This window comes from Melozone crissalis, unplaced genomic scaffold, assembly GCF_028551555.1.
Source record: "Melozone crissalis strain CALT ecotype California unplaced genomic scaffold, PUWL_Pcris_2 ptg000027l_1, whole genome shotgun sequence".
Classification (NCBI taxonomy): domain Eukaryota; kingdom Metazoa; phylum Chordata; class Aves; order Passeriformes; family Passerellidae; genus Melozone; species Melozone crissalis.
The window spans coordinates 21,532,085-21,551,699 of NW_026535805.1; the positions used below are offsets into that span (position 1 = coordinate 21,532,085).

Sequence of the window (19,615 nt, forward strand, 5' to 3'; positions counted from 1 at the left end):
TTAATTCCTCTTTGCCATACATGTGGCTTTCTACAGATTCATCCCTGGCCCTCTCTGAGCTTCAGCAGCAGCAACGTGGAAGGCAAGACCAGTAGAGCAAATTTATTCTGAAATAATGAAGCTCTTGTAAGGACTGTACAAGCCATTATTTGATCCAGAAGAATCTCTGAGAGATTGAACAATTCTATAGGTACTCATCCTCCAATATAAGAATATATTTTCAAGCTTAAAAGATTGCCAGGAAGTTTGTTATTGTTTTGTTGTTGTTCTGTTGTTTTACATTTTTTTGGTTTTATTCTTTTTTTTTTTTTTTTAAATTCAGGATCTTTAGTTGATATATATCAATCTGCCTAAGGGGGAAACTGACCTCTCCTTGTGCCCCTACCAAATCCTATCTCTAATCTTGTAATCTTAAAAGCAACAAGGGATTTCAATATAAATTCATAAAAAGTATCGAACTGCATTTAATATAAAGCATGTACTCCTACAACACTCACAGGGTAATCTTGGAAACCAAGCAAAGCTTTCTTTTTTATGGGACTTTTTTTCCCTTTGGAGAAAACAAAGAAAAGGAGAAAAAAAAAGAAGCAGGAAAACATGAAAACCAGCAATAACAAACAAGTGGAACGAGGTAAACCTTGGCAACAACTGAAATTGTGACTTTGCTCCATGCTTTAAGATGCTAGAAGAGCTGAAAATATTTTTGCATGCTAAAACCTGACATCACAGTCCCGTGCTTTTTTCCGATGTAGGTGCCATTGCAACCACTACAAGCTGACCACTTCCTCACACCCATCTTACTTGCTCTAGCTTTGGGTAGCATTGACACACGTTTTTGTCCTCCCTTCCATCTCTTTGAGTTCACAGTAACTCCACTGACACTGGTAGAAGTGTGCTGGATGTTTACCTCTCATGGAGGTAACAGTCCCACCGTGTCTCTAGAGTAAGGAGATTTTCAGATTATTTTAGTTGTTTGACCATCTTAGTTCTGAGAAAAGGGGTTAGCAGTCTAGCAAACTGTTGCAAACACAGCCTCAATTTATCACGAGTTCTGATAAAGTGATTTGGAAAGCCTTGAAAAAACTCCTTGAAAGGAAAAAAGGGGTGAAGCATTCTTTAAAGACAGCTTAGATAGAAAGAATATATATTTCTTCTGACCAGGCCACTTTACAGAGATTTACTTGATAAAAGCAACATGTCGATTTATTCAACTCCTTTCCCCTGCTGCCCAAGCTGTGAAATGCAGGCAGATGATGCAATCCCTCCGAGAGACAAGGAAAGGAGGGGGGGAGAAATAGAAGCAAAAAGAAAAAAAAAAAAAAAAAATAAAGCCAGCAAACAGTCAAGAGACTATTTCACAGCGTAGGATATCGCTGGCATGGCCGAAGTTACATAAGCTGTTCCTGAAGGGACTGCCGGAGCTCCTGAGCTCCCGGCACTGCAGGCATTGGAACCGGGGTGTGCCAGAGCCCTCGGGGCTCCCAGCCCACCCTGACCAGGCACCAAAAGCATCCGGAAACACACTGACAGGCTTAACAACCGAGCAAAGCTGGCATCGCCATTTGTGCTTATTAAAAATGGTATCAAAGCCAACACTGGTGATTCTCCTAACTAAAGATTAGCAGAAAGTCTTTTGTTCCAATGTCTGAATGCATCAAACGTGCTTGCCCTTTCAAAACAAAACACAACAAAACAAGCAGAGGCAGGAATCACAGTCTCTTCTCAAACTGTGCGTGCTCTTTACAATTTCTGTATAATATCTTTTCAGGATTAAATCACTGATATTTACTTGAACTCAAGATCACTCTTTCTTTTTATAAATGAGATATTAATTATACAATGCTAATTTGCACACAAAATAACATGAAATTAAGTTAACAAAATCGAAGCATAAATGACTTTATAACAAGATGGGTTCATTTTTCAATGTAAGAAATTATTTTAATATAACATATGTATCTATTAGCTACACAATGTGACATGAATTTCCCTGCAAAGTCTGGAGAGGCTTGCTTTATTTCAGTGTGGCTTTGAACTCAACAATATCTAGGGTATTGCTAAATTCCCCCACTTCTCCCATTCTCATTGTATTGCAACATGAGTCTCATGATATTTTGCCTCTTGGAAAAATTCGCTGCTTTCTGCTTTGAAAGAAACAGCTTAGGACACTGAGCTTTCATTTATATGATTTTAAGTAAAAGCTACATTCATTTTTTTGTCACCAGAGATTTACTTAAAATTTGTAGTAGTTGGATCCTTTAAAAACCAAAAGATAAACAGGGAAAAAATAATCAACTTCCATTAAAAAAAAACCCACCAAAAAACCATGAAGTTCTCTATAGTACAAGAATAATTAGGATCCACATCATCCAGTTATTTTCAATTTCAAGACAAGTACGTTTATTTTAAAACTATAGTGTCTTCCTAGGTTTCATCTTGCTTGTCACAGCCAATTAGTCAAGGAAAATGATACACAAGGGCAGCGCACCATGAAAAATCAAACAGTGGCTATAACAGTATATGTAACAGTATAACAGAAACACAAAAATATAGAGATATCAATTATTCCTTCTCACAGCTTCATACACTCATACAATCTTCCCTCTTGGTGGATATCTGAGCTGTACTGAGCAATGGCTAGATGTACAATAGAGCAGCCTGCAGCAGGAAGTGAAGAAGAACTTGGTCAGATGAAAAAGCAAAGGAAAGTAAGGTAGAGGGAGCACAGAGCTCAGTGACATTCTTGGCTTAGAGCTTCATGCCAAAAGATCATGACCAAACACATAGGTATGTCCTAGGTTATCTGAGAATACAGCTTAATGCCAGCCATGGACAAACACTTTTTTTTAGTGTATATCTTCTGACAGAAGAGACAGCTCAGAACCCTCAAAGGTCAAATCAGCAGAGGAGGTGATTCAGGAGGGCACTGGTACAGATGTTCAAATTTTACTGCCAACTTCAGTCCTCTCCAAGCTTCCCCATCACGACTGCTTCTTAAAAATATTTATCATGCATTTATCAGGCAAAAAGCTTGTACTGATGAAACACCAGCTGAAGTCATCAGCTCTAACTTTGCAGAACACATAAATGCAGTGGGCTTCATATCTGCTCTCTGAACAGACCTAATGACCAACATCCAGGCAGTCTGACTGGTAGGTGGCCTAAGTATCTTGAGGAACACCATTTGTGTGGGACCCTATTCAAGAGGAATCAAATCAACAAATAAAATAAGTAATGGTCCCTCAAGAGAATGTATGGTAGTGGTTGGACAGGGGGAAAGTGACTGCTCTACCTGTACCTGATTTGGGCTCTCTATTGCATCAGCAGTGTTGCTTGGACATTTCTAACCCTTTTTGAAATTAGTACAACCAGAACAACGAACCAGAACTGAACAGTCCTGAAAGCCTATGCCTAGACTTCTGAAACACTTTTCAGATTTGGAAAGACCATCCCTGCTGAATCCATCTCCAGACAGGGCATAAACACTGTAAATTGCTAGCTACCACCCTGTGACAGAAGCATTCATCATATCATCACTTTGCAACAATTCCAAAAGTCTTTGGCACTGAAATGGCAGACACAACCTTAATTGACCCTGGCCCAACCTCTGCTACCTCTGACGGCACCAGGAATGAAATAGCTTTTGATTGGTGCACTGTCTGACTTGCAAACTTGAAGCAGGAATTCTGTTCCTCTGCAAAGTCAGAGGGCACTGTGCACCCGGCCCCGGTTCTCCAGCAGTCAGGAGGCTGGTATAGTGGCAAGGACCTCTGAAGAGGAGATGCTGGCTATACACTTGCTCACCCTCTCCTTGGAGGATAACTAATCCCCTCTCCCTGTTACCTGCGTGATTGAGCTGTGTCACAAAACAGTGACAAACCTCTCCAGGACGGACCATAATCAATCAGAGAGCACTGCTACAAGATTATTTCAGGTTCTCCCAAAACTCGTGTCAAAAGTTAATACTCAAATCAAAAGCCTTGTGTTGTTCCCTACCTTAGGTTAAGACCTCTCCTACTTCTCAGTCATATGAAGACCAATTCTCATTCAAGCATCCTCAAATACTGACTACAACCCAGACACCAGAGGGTGGCTTCAAGAGAGAATATGCTGCAGTTCTTGGGCAGTTCTGAGAACCTTACATCTATTAGTGTACAGATAATAGATGTCTACAGCTGTCCCCAGATACAAATAAATCTGCCACTGATTGCATTGCTGCCAGCAGGGTGTCACTGATGGACAAACAGAAATTTGGCCACAAATGTCCTGTCTCTCCCCCTCCCCTTGCACCCTTCTAAAGCAGGATATGTAGGATAGTTCCCACTTATTACAGACACTGTCCGAGGCTGCTAGTGAATGTTTTAATAGGAATAAGGAAAAAAATTAAAATAAAAGCAGTCTAAACAAAAGCGTTGCTTGAAATTGCATGTCAAACCAAGGGAGAGAGACTTAAAGAAGTTAAATCCAGAATCACTTCTCCTGTTATTTTTCAGGCCTACCACTCTCAAAGGTATACAACATACAGCACTGCAGAATATTTAGACTAAAACTAAAAAATATAGCCTTATAGACCTGCAAAACATGGACCCATGCATTTCTCCATGTTTTTTAGACTGGGATTAAACCTTCAGTCTTACTTAAATAAACAAAGAAGCAAATATTTAACATTTTTCTTTTGCGACAACAGCCTCAGAAATATAGATGATCAGTGGTGGTGAATGGTGTGGCTGTTGAGCCCAGTTCTCCCAGTGTCTTGCAGATTGAGCACTGTTGCATGTGGACAAAATCCCAATACTGCCACAACAATTGCAGGTAATGTAGTTCAAACCAACATATCTCCACAGCTGAGAAAAACAGCTTATTGCCAAGGATTTACGTAACAGGTGTAAACAGCCAAGGAAATGCTCTGGCAAGCCTACAGAATCAGCCCAAAATCCATCACCAACACAATAAAAACAAAGAAAATAAATAGGGGGGAAAAAATCCAGCAATTCTACAAACACACTGACTGCAATGTTAAACAAACATCCCAAATTACTTTGTGAATTGCCAAGTCCTGTACTACTAGGTTTCCTCCTGCACAGTGTCAGTACTGCGACCTCAGGTCTGGTTAGGATCACTGCTGTGAAAAGTCAAACTTGTGGGATAGGCCACACAGTTTCTTTGAATAATACATTATCTTTGTACTGGTTTGAACAGCATCAAAAGTGCACAGAGAATTCAACAGGGAAATTTCTGCCTCTCTCAAAAGTCAATGACGAAAATTTCACTTGTGTTAGCACCATCAGGTTTTAAACATGACCTTGTGTTATGCTCGTTAAAATGTTAAAAATATGGATCTTGGATAAAGCAAGCAATACATGCATCAACAAGACAAAAAACATCCTGAGATTAAGAAAACTTTCCTTTGGAAATGGCAATATTTGTACATTGAAATGATGCTGTCCTCCATTCCCAACACTGACTTTGTACCAGTCATTGCAGTTTTCTACGTATCAGTGACCACAGTGGTAACAGGGAGGCAAAACCATCTCCACAAGCACTTTGTTTTTAAACCTTTTCCAAACTGAATGGAGAGGAAAAGTTGTATCCAGAGCTATAATATGATATTGTTAAACGTTGACACCAAGTTTAATGACCAGCAAAACTTTTCTACTTCCACTGAATTCTTTTTCTTTCCTTTTGTTTTACAGCCTGCTGAAACACTGATAGTCCACATCTGGTTAGTGTCTGGTTCAAGACAGACACCAAATAGAAAAGCCCATGTTTGGGATGAGAGAGGCAGGCATACACTGCACAGGGCAGAAGAGCCATTTAATGCTTTTCTGCACAGCAGCGGTGGGGTCTGTGTGGGGGATAGGACTGGGGAGGGGAAGTGTGCTGCAATTTTGGGGACACTGTTCTGCTTTCTGAACCCTGAACAGCTCAAATTTAGTTTTCTTGATCCTTCTTTTCTCTCAACAGAAACTGTGTCTAATAAAAGCAATGAAATACACAGTAAAGATCCAGCTGTTTCAAATGCTTCCAACAGCAAATGCATAATGTTTATATAGGGAAAGCATGAAATGAATTCTGCAGGGATAGCTTCATTATACAGAACAGCACAGAAGACCCCTCAGTGCCACAAACCAGAGATGGCAGAAAACCAGTGGTAATAGGTAGACAGGGCACTGGCAAAAAATGGAAATATTACAGAGGCACGTCCAGCAATGGTGAACACACCAGTGGAAAAAATAAACAGAGGTCAACAGAGGCTACAAATGAGGACAGAAATTATGCTTTGCATTAAAACCAGTGAGAAAAGCAGTGTTAAGTGGTATTTCTGAAATATTCGTTTCTCCTACATTATCAACACAAGCTCCTTAAGCATCACTATGATGAGTTTACTTGTTGCAACAACAGATGAGTAATTACTTAATGCTGTAATGGATTGTATTCAATCTCTTTGAAATGTGATGAGTCTAACAGCAACCTGGCATGTAGAAAAAGCATAAAAAATCCAACATAATTAGCCTTATTGCCAGAATAACGCATCAGAAACAAAGGCAACCTCCTCCTTAAACATGGACACAAATTACCCCCTGAACACAAGCATGTGCTATCCATCTGAAGGGGGGGAAAAAAGCTATTTTAGAGACTGCTCCTGTAAGAAGAGGATGTACAACTGAAAAAACTGAGAGGAAAAAAAAACAAACAAAGAAGCTGAAGCAAGCCCCAGAGAGGCAGACGAGCAGAGGGAGCATGGCATGACTAAGCACTGGGCTCACCTACCCCACCCCCTCAAGCAGCATTTTGTTTTCCATTTAAATAAGACCTATTTTGTGGGTTCTGTCCCATCCCTTCCCCCCACCCCCTTAAGTGCAGCAATGGAGGATTCTGCATATTCTTTGTTGACATACACATGCAGGGCAGAGGTACAGATATACAACTCACACCATCATTTGCTTATCCTCATTAGTACAGCCTGCTTCGCCTTGAAATTTTGCTCAACTGTTTGAATCCAAGAAAAAAAATTAAATTATTTGGTAACTGCAGAAAAGATGCTCAGCAATTTGAAAATGACAATCAATTGAAGATGTTTCATAGCCATTATGCTAATGATGTTAGTGTCAGGGGGAACCTTCAATGTCGGAAATGTAGGCCCTGCATTAAAGAACCAAATGCAGCTAAATAATTCTTAATGTGCTTAGAAATGGTACTCATGATTTTAACACTTCTACTGAAACCATTTTCCCCTAGGATGTGATTACAGGCACTTGAGGAACAAATATGTGGTCTTAAGACATAACATCTCAAACCTGTCTACTGCTTTACAATGAAACATGTTGCACTGTATTCACTATTCTCCATTGTACCTGCTTACTGTGATCCTGTTAACATCACCTTCCTCACAAAGAAACAGACAATAAAATGAATTGCAAGAACAAAAAAATTCTGTTACAAAAGAAGAGCATTTGTAAGAAAATTCAATATTCTGCCCATGAAGACAAGAACTGGGTCAGAGTTTCTACCAAAGCTATACTTGTCAAAGCTATGCTACAAATATACAGCTATAAAATGAATTAAGCAATCAAAAGAGACAAGATCTAAACTTTGTTATCCTTGTTTCACTCTACAGTAGAGAGAATAATGAAGGAAGAGATGGATGCTATTGAATAAGGGACGCGTCATCTTCTCCCACATTATTCTTCATCATGACATACCACGAGCAGAGATTAAATAGAAGCCCAGATAAGTTCAAATGATACAGCTATCAAACTCAGGTGCTTCTAATAAGCCCTTCACATAGGCACTTGGACTATTAAAAAGAGGTAATGCAAAGGCCTGTGAAATAGATGAGAGAAGAGAGACAAAGAAAAGGAGCTAATCTGAATCTCTCAATAGGAAACCACAGGGAAATGGGAACAAAAAGGAAGAGGCAACACTGTGATTAATTTTTTCTTCTCCCAGTCAGCAATGCACATAAGAATAGATTTATCTCTCCTCTATGTAAATGATAAGGTACTCCACAGAAGACAATAAAGTTACATCAGTATCAATGAAAGAGGATTTTAAGTGGTCTTAGATTACTTCAGATCATCCAAATTACGTTTTTGCTGAAATGGAAGGTGCTTTTCTCCACAGGGGTGGAGAAAACTTGGCTTTGTTAACACTCCTTTCCAGTCATGATCCAAGAGGCCTCCACACAATGAAGCAGGAGGAGAGCTGGACTATCACCCTATTGGTACCTTCCCTGACATACCCTCCAACGATAACCATTACTACATCTGAGAACTCACCATGATGCAGATGATGCCCAACCTTTCCCAAAGACACAAATCCACAGGGAAGCAGTCGTCATTATTGCAAGGGTTGCTGCCCGTGGATCCATGTGTCCTTTTAAAGGGGATGGTGTAGGAGCCCACCCAGGGCCGCTGTTCTTCCTGTCCCAGTCACAGGCAGCAAAATAAGAGGATGCCTCTGAGATCCTGGACACCAGCAGAAAATTAACAACAGCCTGGTGTTTAATAGCAACTCTAATTGTAATTACAGCATATGGTTCTTTCTCTGTGAGATGGGATTTCTTTAGGATAGAGATTATATAGCATTGTGTTTGTTAAAGAACAATCAGTCATATAAACAATAGAATAGTATAATCAAGCAGTAAAGCTAACAGTGCCTCCTAGTCACAGATCTGAGGTTTAATGACTCAAACGTGGCAGCACACTGGGAGACTTGAAAAGAAGAGGTTTTCCTAGCTATTAGGAGATGGCAAATAAGCATACACAGGCAGGATCCTTTCAAAGGCAAGAGAAGAATCTGTGGCTTAGTGGGTAAACGCACAAATTTTAGACCCATGGCTACATGATGACCTTCTCAGTAAAATCATTTTATCGAGGAGACTGTATTACAGGCACCTCTATCTGTGCCACCCAGAAAAGTTATAGAAGCATAAAACAGAGAGCTGACTTAGTTAGAGATATGCCAATATGATTCCTGGACTAAAATGAAACTTATTAATTTATTGCAGTCATCGTAAGACATATAAGTTCTATCAAAGAGTCATCATTACACTGGAATAAAAGCAGTTAAGCAAGGAATGATGTTTCTAACCATCCTGCTGTAATTATGCAAGTGTGACTAGCAAAATTTCCCTATATGAACAAGCTCCTACTGTCTCTGGTAACAAATTTGAGGAATTGAAAAAATAAAAATCCAGTTAATTTCCAGGCAAATTAATTTTTTAGCAGAGGGATCCAAGTGCTAAATTTCTGCCATTTTTGTATTGCTCTTCCTTGATAAGTATATCTTATATATATATATACTGTATCTTATATATGGGGTGCCAAAAGCCACTGATGCAACAAACTTTTACCTGCACTTGCTGGAGCCAAAGCAGGTTAAGCTCATGGGGCATCTTGCTTGTCCTTGGGATTCCATAACACTACTGTCATAAGCTGAGCTGCTCCACAGTGACATGACAGGAAGTTATTTCCAGTCCTATGACACACAGTAGGTCCACAATGCCTTGCTTCACCTGTGGCTCCATTTAAACTCTTCTATTTGTAGGTACCACGCTTTAACTTGAGGTGCAGCAAGTCCATCACGTGCGGGGCCATCTGACAGGGAGTCTTTGTGCTTTCTGCATGTAGGAGGAAGACGTGGTAGGACATGCTACTAATAGTCTCACAGAATTAAAGAATCATTTAGGTCTCAATGCATGTCACCACAATGAGCCAAATTCAACAAAAAGAAAAGAAGAAAAGACTTTTCTGAAGTTTATTTACAGCTGATGCACTTACAGTCTCCCACGGCAGCTCAAAACCTGTGCATTTTACAGCATGAAAAAAGAGATGGTGAGGAGGGTTTCTGGCTATCCCACGCCAGTGATGTAGCTTGGGGTTTGCAGGGCTGCATTAGATGCTTCCTGCTCCCTGTGCAAAGCCACAGCAGTCTCACTGACAGTGTGCAATGACAGGAGACAACTACAGGGGCAGGAATCCCTAGAAACATTCGAGGTCAGGCTGGATGGGGCTGTGAGCACCCTGACCTAGCCTCACTGCAGGTGGGGTGGGACTAGATGACATTTAAAGATCCCTTCTAACTCTATTCTATGGAGGCCAGGGAGGATCTGCAGCTCCCATCAAGGGGGGCACACCACAGCATGCCACACCATGCCATTGTCACTGACACTCATCCCAAACAGCCTCATGACAGCTTCAGGGAAGGGCAGCTGTGGTCTTGGGGAAAATCAGAACACAGTGCACAAAGCCAACAGCAACATGGGGTGCCCATGTTGATCCTACTTGTTCATATCCTGGTACTTCCTTACCAAATTTCTCTGTCCAGTGCACTAGAGGACAGGCAAAGCCAGACATTACTGGGAGAGAGGAGGAGGTAAAATTTATAGTATATTTAGCTCTTCTTGGCTTCTAACTATCCTTTATGCATAATGGCAATATCTGCTGCAAAGAACTGCACATGGAACCAACCATCACATCACATTCACCTCAGCCATAGATTTTGCAGGTCCAAGTCTCCTGTTGCTAGGTTGAAACCATTCAAATCCCCCAATACCAAGGGACTCAGTGACAATTTACAGTGAAAAGCAAAATCAGATCTTAGAGAGAGCAATCAATGTGAAGCATTGCAAGGACAAGAAATGCACCTCAGCACATGTGTGAAACAAATTCTTGTGCTTCATCACCAAGCGAGAAGAGGTTTCGTGGGCTCCTACAGGCAGGACTTGGCTCGCAGCCAGCTGGGCATGGCACCACACTTCTGTGCCATGCCTTGAGCCACCAAAGTGGTTTACACTGCCTCAGTGTTTCCCTGTCACCAGGAAGATTTAATGTTTGGCTCAATATGGGACATGATTTGTTTCCTTTTCCTGAAGCAGAACTCTGCTTTCAACCACCAGTGAAACACTAATAAGCAAAATACGACATCTATAAATACCTGGTAGCAATATCAGCTCCTCTGTGGATACAGCCCTGAGGGAAGGTGGCTAAGGGTCACTTTTAGCCCAAAAAATCAACTGGCAATCAATGGCATCACAGTCAGGCAGCTGCTGAGGCCAGAGGGCCAGACTCAGCCTGTCTGCTCCCACTTCATTGCATCTTGCATCCCCTTCACTCAGAGATGATGCAGGAGCCACCAGCTATCCCCTTGGCACCAGAGGAGCTGATCTCAGGATCCCAACATGTGGCTGCTTGTGCCAGGAAGCTCAAGAGCTGATTTTGGTATGTGGGCACAGACCCCAGCACAGCCCACACATGAAGGATCAGGAATTTGGGCTGTGTGTATTACCTGGCAGCTTGGTCTTCAGCAACTAGACCTGCTGTCCACTTCAGGACACATGGGATGGTAAGGTAAGGACTGGGATTTCAGGAGTCCTGGGATTCTGGCACAAGAACTTTACCTTTGCCTTCACCACCCAAGCTCAGAGCCAACACAGTGGGAGGAACAACTACAGGGAAGACAAAGCAAAGCCCACATCCAAATAGCTGCCAACTGGGACTTTGCAACAAAAACAAAAACACACCTGTAACCCCTAGCATTCATGAAATCAGAGATGAGTAATTGTAAAAACTGCTGACTACTAGTTACAGAGCCATAGCAGAAACTCTCTAACGCATTTAGAAAATTTCTATTCTTAGTCTGAATTTGGATGCTCCTCTCTTGTGCACATAGAGATTTCTTGGTTAAGAAAGTTAAATAAAATCCATTTCCTTATATAGCAGAAACAATTCATGCTACAAGTATCCCATGCCAAAAGGATTTTCAGCCTAAAAATTACATTATAATGACAATTCAGACATTAATTCTTTGTTTAAGTCTAGCAGATTGAGCAATTCTTAAAATACAATTATTTTAATAAAAACAATAATGAAAAATAAATCCACATATCTATAGAAAAGAATTGTGGAAAAGTCTCTCTTTAGGCAGAAGAATAAGAGTTGAACAGTGTTTTCTGAGAACTTGCAGTATCTTGTAGTTTGTGTTGCATGTTTCTACCATTTTTAAGATAATCCTAGAGAATAGTGGAGACTTTTTTCCCTACTACTGTGCATGGTTCAGAAAAGTCTAAACACAGATACACTTTGGTATATGAAAGCCCACTTAGAAAAAGAAACAAACAAGAGCTAGAATTCAAAAACAAACCCAGTAAATTTTCTAGAGATGCAGCTGAGCGAGAAAGGTTATACTTTCTAAAATACCAGGAAACAGAGTTACAGTGATGTTCTCCTACGGGATGTACTTACTTAAACCTCAAGTGTCAGTAAACAAAGGGAGAAAACATCCTAATTAATCTGCAGGCCACAGTCTCCACCCATTACCCACTGACTAGAGCTCTTTTTGGCCCTAACATCGATAGCAACAGGCTGATGAGCAAAGGCTGACCTGGCAGAGCTGGGGGCACAGCAATCTGAAGAGGTGCTCTTTATTTCTTCAACACCTTTATCCAAAACACATAAGCTCCTTCCAGAAGCAACTCCTGCAGACTGTTTTAAGGAGGAGGAATCATAAAGACACTGAAAGGCTAAACCAGTTGCTCACATTTTTACACTGACCAAGGAGCAGTCTGAAGCTTCATGGTATCTCTTGTAGTCATGGTATCTCTACTTGCTGGCTTACTCAGTAAGTCAGGACTCTCACAGATATTGATTTGCGTATGTGCATCAATAATAGCTCAGCAGTGCACAAATGTAAAAAAAAAATTATAATCAAATTAACCATGAGCACAGGACTAGCATCTCCACACAGCCAAATGCATCCTGCATTTAATTCTGGGCACTGGAAACTAATTTTTAAACAGGTCTGCTAAAGATGTGGAATGCACATAGAGTTCCTGTGATAATACTGACCCAATGCATACACAAACCTCTACAGCTCCATGCCATCACCACCAGTGCCTGTGGTTCTAAACTGCAGTGCCAGTCCTGTCAATGTCGTGGATGGCCAGAGAAAAAAGCTGTTAAAATGGGACCTTTTTATTTGACAGAGTAGCAGTGTGGAAGAGAACACTGGGAATACTTACACATTGGTAGAGAAAGACTGAGCCAGCTCACCTGACAGAGCCACGCTGGACTGTGGAATTTATCTCTAGATATGCACATTCATATGTGGAGCCCAGGTCCACAATGACCACATGGCATAGACAAAGGTATTGTCTTCTGGCACACCATCATAGTGGTCACAAAAGGTGCAGAAGAATCCCTTGTTTGCAGGCTTGCTTAGCAGCCTTTTTCTGGCAGGGATCAACTACACAGCACCATGCTCTGCAGTGAAGTTTCTCCAGTTGCCCCCGTTTAGCACAGAGTTTTCCCACATTTTTTGGTATTTTTTGTGCCCAGGGGCATGCATGGAAAAGGCAGTAAAAGGAAGATGTTGTCCATGCTTTACATCAGAAGAGACATAAAGCTAGTATTGTGGTATTCAAGAAATTCATCCTAAAATCTCTTCCTAATAGTTTTGAAAGGCTGCAAATGCATAGCAGGAGAGAAGGAGCCCTAGAGGACAAAGCAGGTGAGAGCACTGGAGCTGAAAGCACTGTTACACGCTAGCATCTGCCCACACAAGGGTGGAGAAAAATGGCTGGCATGCTAAAACCCTCCATGTCTGCCTGGCAATCACACAGGCAATCACTTTTTTATCACTGAGTATAAAAGTGGTGTAGTAGGCCCTGGAAATCATCCACAGAGCATGAAGTTAAACCACCAGTACTAGCCAGCAACACAACATGATGAACAGAGCTCCGACTAAATACTAAATAGAAACAGAGTGCAGCTCCACAATCTTCTGTAATGCTTGAGGAAGGCACATGAGAATTTCAAAGGTAATTTAGGGGGGATTAAAATTATTTTTAGTAATTTTCATTAAAAAAATCCTGGAGTTAAAAATTAGGTGAGAGAGTTCAAACCCAACTCTGTAGTCTTACCACAGTGTATGTTAAATATACAATTAAAAGATCCAGCTAGCTCATTACCCCTAATAGCATCTGTGAGTTTCTAAAACTGACATTTCTGTCGACATCTGAATTGGTCACTGGAGGTGGTAAATAAGATGATTTGCCACAGATGTGAGGAACCAAATCCCAGAGCTGTGCAGAGAACAAATGAGAGCTCTGTTTGAGCCACAGCAGAGGCTTCTTTCCTCCCTGTTTGAGGCCAAACGCACCCACAAACAGCTGCAATAAAGCCATCGCATCAGTTACGGCCCTACCACGGCTGGGGAACTGCACAAAGTTGCATTTACTTGTTAAAAATGATTGATTTTAGCTGCCCTCCATATCCACGCTCCACACAATTCCCCTGCACGCTATACCATCTGCTTAATTCTCCCAGGTTGGCTGTGGCATACCGTGACATCCAAAAATCAATCAGAACCACTCGATACATCAGCGAGCGAGGAAGAGCGGCTGCACATCTGATCTCACCACTTGTTTTGCAGAGTACTCTTGCTGCCTGCCCAGCTAGTGTGGAGACAGTACATTTCTCCCCTTTCCAACAATGTGATCTTATCTCAGGCAGCTGGCCTGCACTCTGCACTTTCATTTTTATTGTGTGGGTTCTCATACCCTGATGCAAATAGTCTGCTGAACATCCTCCCTCCATGGCATGTAGAGGCTTTTTTTCCCTCTTCAGCCTCCTTCCACGCGGCGCGCTCCAGCGTCAGGCTGGCTCCGGCCAGCTCCCATTGTTCACATTGTTATTTTCATGTCAAGGGCGTGAGAGGATTTTTTTTTTTTTTCCCTGCCAGAACAACCATTTAAAGCCTAGGCCTTGAAAATACACTTACCACTCGCAGGAAAACAGTTACTGGATTCTCTGCAAGGCCAAAGGTGAGGGACAGAGCCACGTAGTTAAAAAAAAGTGAATGCTGATACAAATGAGAAACTGAACCAAAGAAGGAAGCCATTTGCAGAAGAAAATGAAAACACCAAAAGTTTAATTTGCTCTGCAGTGGCCTACATAGAGGGTGAACTGCCACAGCAGATTAGACAAGTGGTCCACTGGGGCTGCCGTGCCAGCACCGCTGTAGCTATCTCTAAAAGCGCGAGAGAAATGATGCGTGTGACCTGGAGTGACAAAAGGGAAGAGGTAAGGAGCCAGCTAACTGTGCAAGGCTGTGCACGAGCTCTTTCCCAACACCTGCTTGGGAGCCATACCATCACTTATTCCTGCAGGTACTGTGATACAAATGCTGCATTGTGCTGCAAAATCGCCAGTATTTCAATGGGGAGTCCACAGCATCTATTTCATGTGCCTCAACCTCTTGCAACTGCAGGCTGCAGCAGCTGTCAAGGTGTTGGGAAAGGAAGTATATCCTTTGATCAGCTCTACATTTACTATGTTGACTTTACATTAAGGAGTGTAAAGGGGCTTCATTCAAGAAGAGAATCAGGAAGGAAATGAAAATGTTTCACTATTCCCTTCACAGGTTTTGGGGTTTTAAAAATATTTTTAGATATTATCTCCTTCACAGTTCAGAAAGCCTCAGGCCAGTCTCCTGTAACCTTGCTTTAAAATCTCTTACACACTGATCCTGCCTCCTCCTGTGACTGCTTTTATCACATCTTTTCCGACTGCTGCCACTGAAGAGATGGCAACCTTTCACATGATATTTCTGCCTGCCCTCAATTCTATGCCATGTAGGTTTACACCTTCTAGTTGAATTTTAATCCCCTCTTTAATATAACTGAGTATCCTAGCAACTCCAATGGCTATTGTGGTGTCCCTAAATACCCCCACCAGGTTACTCAGAAGAAACTGTAAGTGTTTGAAAGAAGGAAACCTATTAGGATTCATGGAAATCTCTCAAAATTGGTAGGGTTTTCAGCTAATGTGGACTCTCCTACTTCTCTCTGTACCTTGTGTTCTTCATGCTCAGAGAACCAGTTCCCAATTTACTTTCTACTCTCTCTTAAAAATCCTTCAAATAGTTACAATGCTCTTGCTTCAAGTAGCAGCTTCTCCTAATTATGAGTTCCTTCTTAACTTTTGTCTGGTCTGAGTTGCTGCCAGCCATCATTTGTTTATTCTGTGGCTTCATAGTATGTCCCTTGTTTGGAACAGCAGATACCTGCACTTCCAAATCTTACCTCATCAGTTCAGGATAGGCTTCTTGCCTAGTAGCTCTTTTTGCTTTCAAAGTTTTTATCAAAGAGGTACACGAAAAAGGTCTTGAAAGATAGAGGCACTTGGCTAGGAACTGGTTCTTCAGGACCCTACACTGGCCTTTCATCTCTCTAATTATGCTCTAAGTGACTCAGCAAGCAGTCAATAACAGGCACTACAACAACAACAACTTCCCCTCATCACAAACAGGTAGTTATAACTGGCTAAAATACAACAGTTATTCAAAAAGCTTCTGGTCCTTTAAAGAAACCAAGAAGTCTGTTTCTTACTCAGGATATCACCCTCCATCTGAAGAAGTATGCTGAGACCCCTCTGGACTTCACTAGGATTGAGGTGAAGCCCATAATTCATTATTCTTGTAAATCCACACTCTTTGTTCAAAAGGCCTTAGATGTTTACTGGTATTTTTTAGTTCCGATAATTTTTTGAATTTTTTTCAGGTTCTCAGGAGGCTTTAAATTTCCCCCTTAGATACTCCAGTTTAAGAAACATAGATAAGTAAAAAATTTATATAGTAAAGTCAGATGTCCTTTCCTGTGCCAAGCAGCTACTGATATGGTACTTAGAATTGTAGCTCATTTTGAGCAACCCCAGATTTCAGTCATGCTCTTCTGCATATTTCTAGCCAGATTCCATCATGTCACTACGGATGGTCGTGGGAGGCCAAACCTTTCTCACCTCTGTTGGCAACACATACATTTAAACTACTCATCCCTTTCTAAAACAGAAGCTTTTTGCCTGCTCTTCCCTCACCACACCCAGCAAAGCTTCCTCTTCACTCGTGTTGCATACATCCCCACATGTGTTTTCTGGATGGCAGCCTAGAGAATTATGGCAAAGGTACAAGGGCTGGCAGCAGAAATTAACACCGGATCTGACAGGGTACAATGAGTAGATGGGTCCCAACTGTGCCACCTCAGACAAACAATCAGCCTTTATTTCATCCTTCCAGGGCTCAGCCCTTCTAGATGGGAGGGAAAGGAATACAAGGTACCTCCTCACTAGCACAGGGCTGGGAAGCTGAGTTTGGCATGACTGTTGGGTAACCCAGGTGTGAGGCAGACAACAACTGCTCCTTCCTCAGAGGAGCTGCCACCATCAGTGTGCAGTCACTACAGTCTTGTCTCTCAGGGAAGTTTCTCTGGCAATCCTGTTCTCTCACCCTGCAAAGAGCAGATGGAAATGATGCCATTTGCCCCCAGAAACATGTGCACAAGTGCATGCAGGAGTCCATCGTGGGGCTACCAGTGCTCTCTCCTAAAACCTTCTCACGTGCTGGGGAGAGGATGACCAAGAGACTGACTATTGGAGAGGAGCAGTAGGTCTTGGCAAAGTGCTTTGCTACTGGCCTGTTATTAAAAATAAGACCAGCAACATTATATGGAAAATTGAATTCCCTCAAATTTTGAAGAATTTATCTGATGTGGGAAGGGATCAGGTCATCTCCCTCAAGTAAGTATGTGTAACACAGCCTTTGAGTGGGATGTACTGAGACAGCTAAGGAGGCACCTCATTTTAAACAAAGACTATAACCACATAGTTTGCTCCTAGAGTCACTAGCCTTCTAAACACTAGTACTTTTGTCTTGGGCTTTGATTAGTAAACCATTGCTTTATTTTACTGCTAGGCCTGCCCAGCTTTGTGGAACAAGATGAATTACGTTAGAAAAACAATAAGGGAAGAAAGAAACAGTGCTGAACAATATGCAAACCAGAAGTATGCTGCAGGAGCTTGGGGGGCAGGAATAGAGAATGGCAGGTGGAGCAGGATGTTTACCCTCTGCTGTAAGAATACAAATCTCATCTAACCTGTGCGTCCTCTCCCCATCCTTCCAAAGCAGCTACTGGGGTACAAGCACAGAGCTTACAAGGAACATTTCCACACCCCTTCCTTCACAGCACTTGCCATGGCACCAGCAGAGGCAAGCCAGGACATCAGTTCACTTCCAAATCTTAAAGAGGAATAGATACATTTTGGTAGGCATCAAACAAGCTGTCCTTCTGCACTTTGTCTAGGTGACACATTTCTCTGATGGAAGGGTGTCAGGGACAGCTCTTCAGCACACCCTGAACATGTCCAGAGGAAGTGCAGGACTTTCCCACTCTACTCTCTTTTAATAAACTTTGCTGCTTCTGTTAGCCTTATGCTCTTTTGTGCTCATAAAATTCAGCTATGGCCACTACTGAAGTGTTAGTCATTACTTAACAGTAATTAGCCATGCTAGAAATGGGTATGGGTCCACAAAGAGTACACTCATTTTTCTTCCTTTTGGACATTTTGGACACTCACGGAGTAAGAGTTATTTCTCAATAAAACTGGAGCTAATCTTTCCTGCACTTTAACTCATCCCTGAATTTTGAGCATGCAATTGATAAAATTGGAGGGAAAAAACACCAAAAGAAAACAAAGGGAAAAATAGCTGAAAGGAATAAAAATAAACAGAAAAGAGCACTGGATTACATCTTCAAAACTGCTACTAAATACTCTTTGGATTTGTCAGCCCTCTAAAATAACTTGGACTAAAAAATTTGCATTCTTTTTATTCCACTGGGGAATTGTGCCCTTGACTACTCTCTTATGCATTTGTGTGGGATTTTTTTTTTTTTTTGTGAGGATTACATGAAAAATTAGACAAATTTATGAATTACCTGGAGAACACAATCATTTACTCACAAGCAATATGAAGAATACATGCAGTTAATCTGATACATTCACAGCTGACCTATTCCTGTCTTACTAGTTCTTGGGAGACCTAATTGGCAAGGGTTCGCTAACGAGCTAGAAAGAGAGAAGACTGAGGGTAGAGTGGGGAACACCACCTCATACTTCAGAGGCAACCATTCTGTATCCTTGGAGGACTGGGTTTCTAACTCTCAAAACTCATATGACTGTTAAGAAAAGTGAAGAATGAGAGTGGACCTGACCTGCCAGATTAGGCATTTCCCATGGGAAGCCAACAAATTCCCTGCAGAGGAGTTGTGATTTCTCCCTGTCCCCTCAGGTAGCACAGTGCCACCAGAGGCACAGTCATACCTCTCACTAATTTTCTTCTGCTTTGATACAGACTTGCATTCTCAAGCTCTGCGTTTTACTAGCTGCAGAGGACAAAGCATGTTTTGTGCCAAATAATGACTTGATTTGAAAGGGTTAAGTTTAACAGATGCCAATATAATTCTTTAAAATCCCATCCAATCCTTAATTGCTGGTAACAAAGACTATTTGCAGCACACAGAGTTGCTGGGAATACTCTTGTGCTTCAGTGTTGCTGGCAAGGAAAAGGCTTGTCGACAAATGCTCATTTTTCTGTGGCACACTTTGCACACCCTGCTTTGGCTGATGCTGCCAGGGTGGTAATACTGAGAGGGGTACACAAAACGCCTAAAGGTAGCACAGAAGGCTACCTAATCTAATTTTAAAAATAACAAGACCAAGGCCAGAACAACCACCTCCAGACACTCCAGCCCCATGGCACTGTGGGCTCAGGAAGGCATCTA

General features: G+C 41.7%; 1 protein-coding gene across 2 annotated transcripts in view; it reads right to left on the bottom strand.

Moving 5' to 3' along the window:
• PDE10A (phosphodiesterase 10A) overlaps positions 1 to 19,615 on the bottom strand; it is a 342,086-nt gene that overhangs the window by 196,698 nt on the left and 125,773 nt on the right. The gene's annotated exons all lie outside the window — the stretch shown is intronic.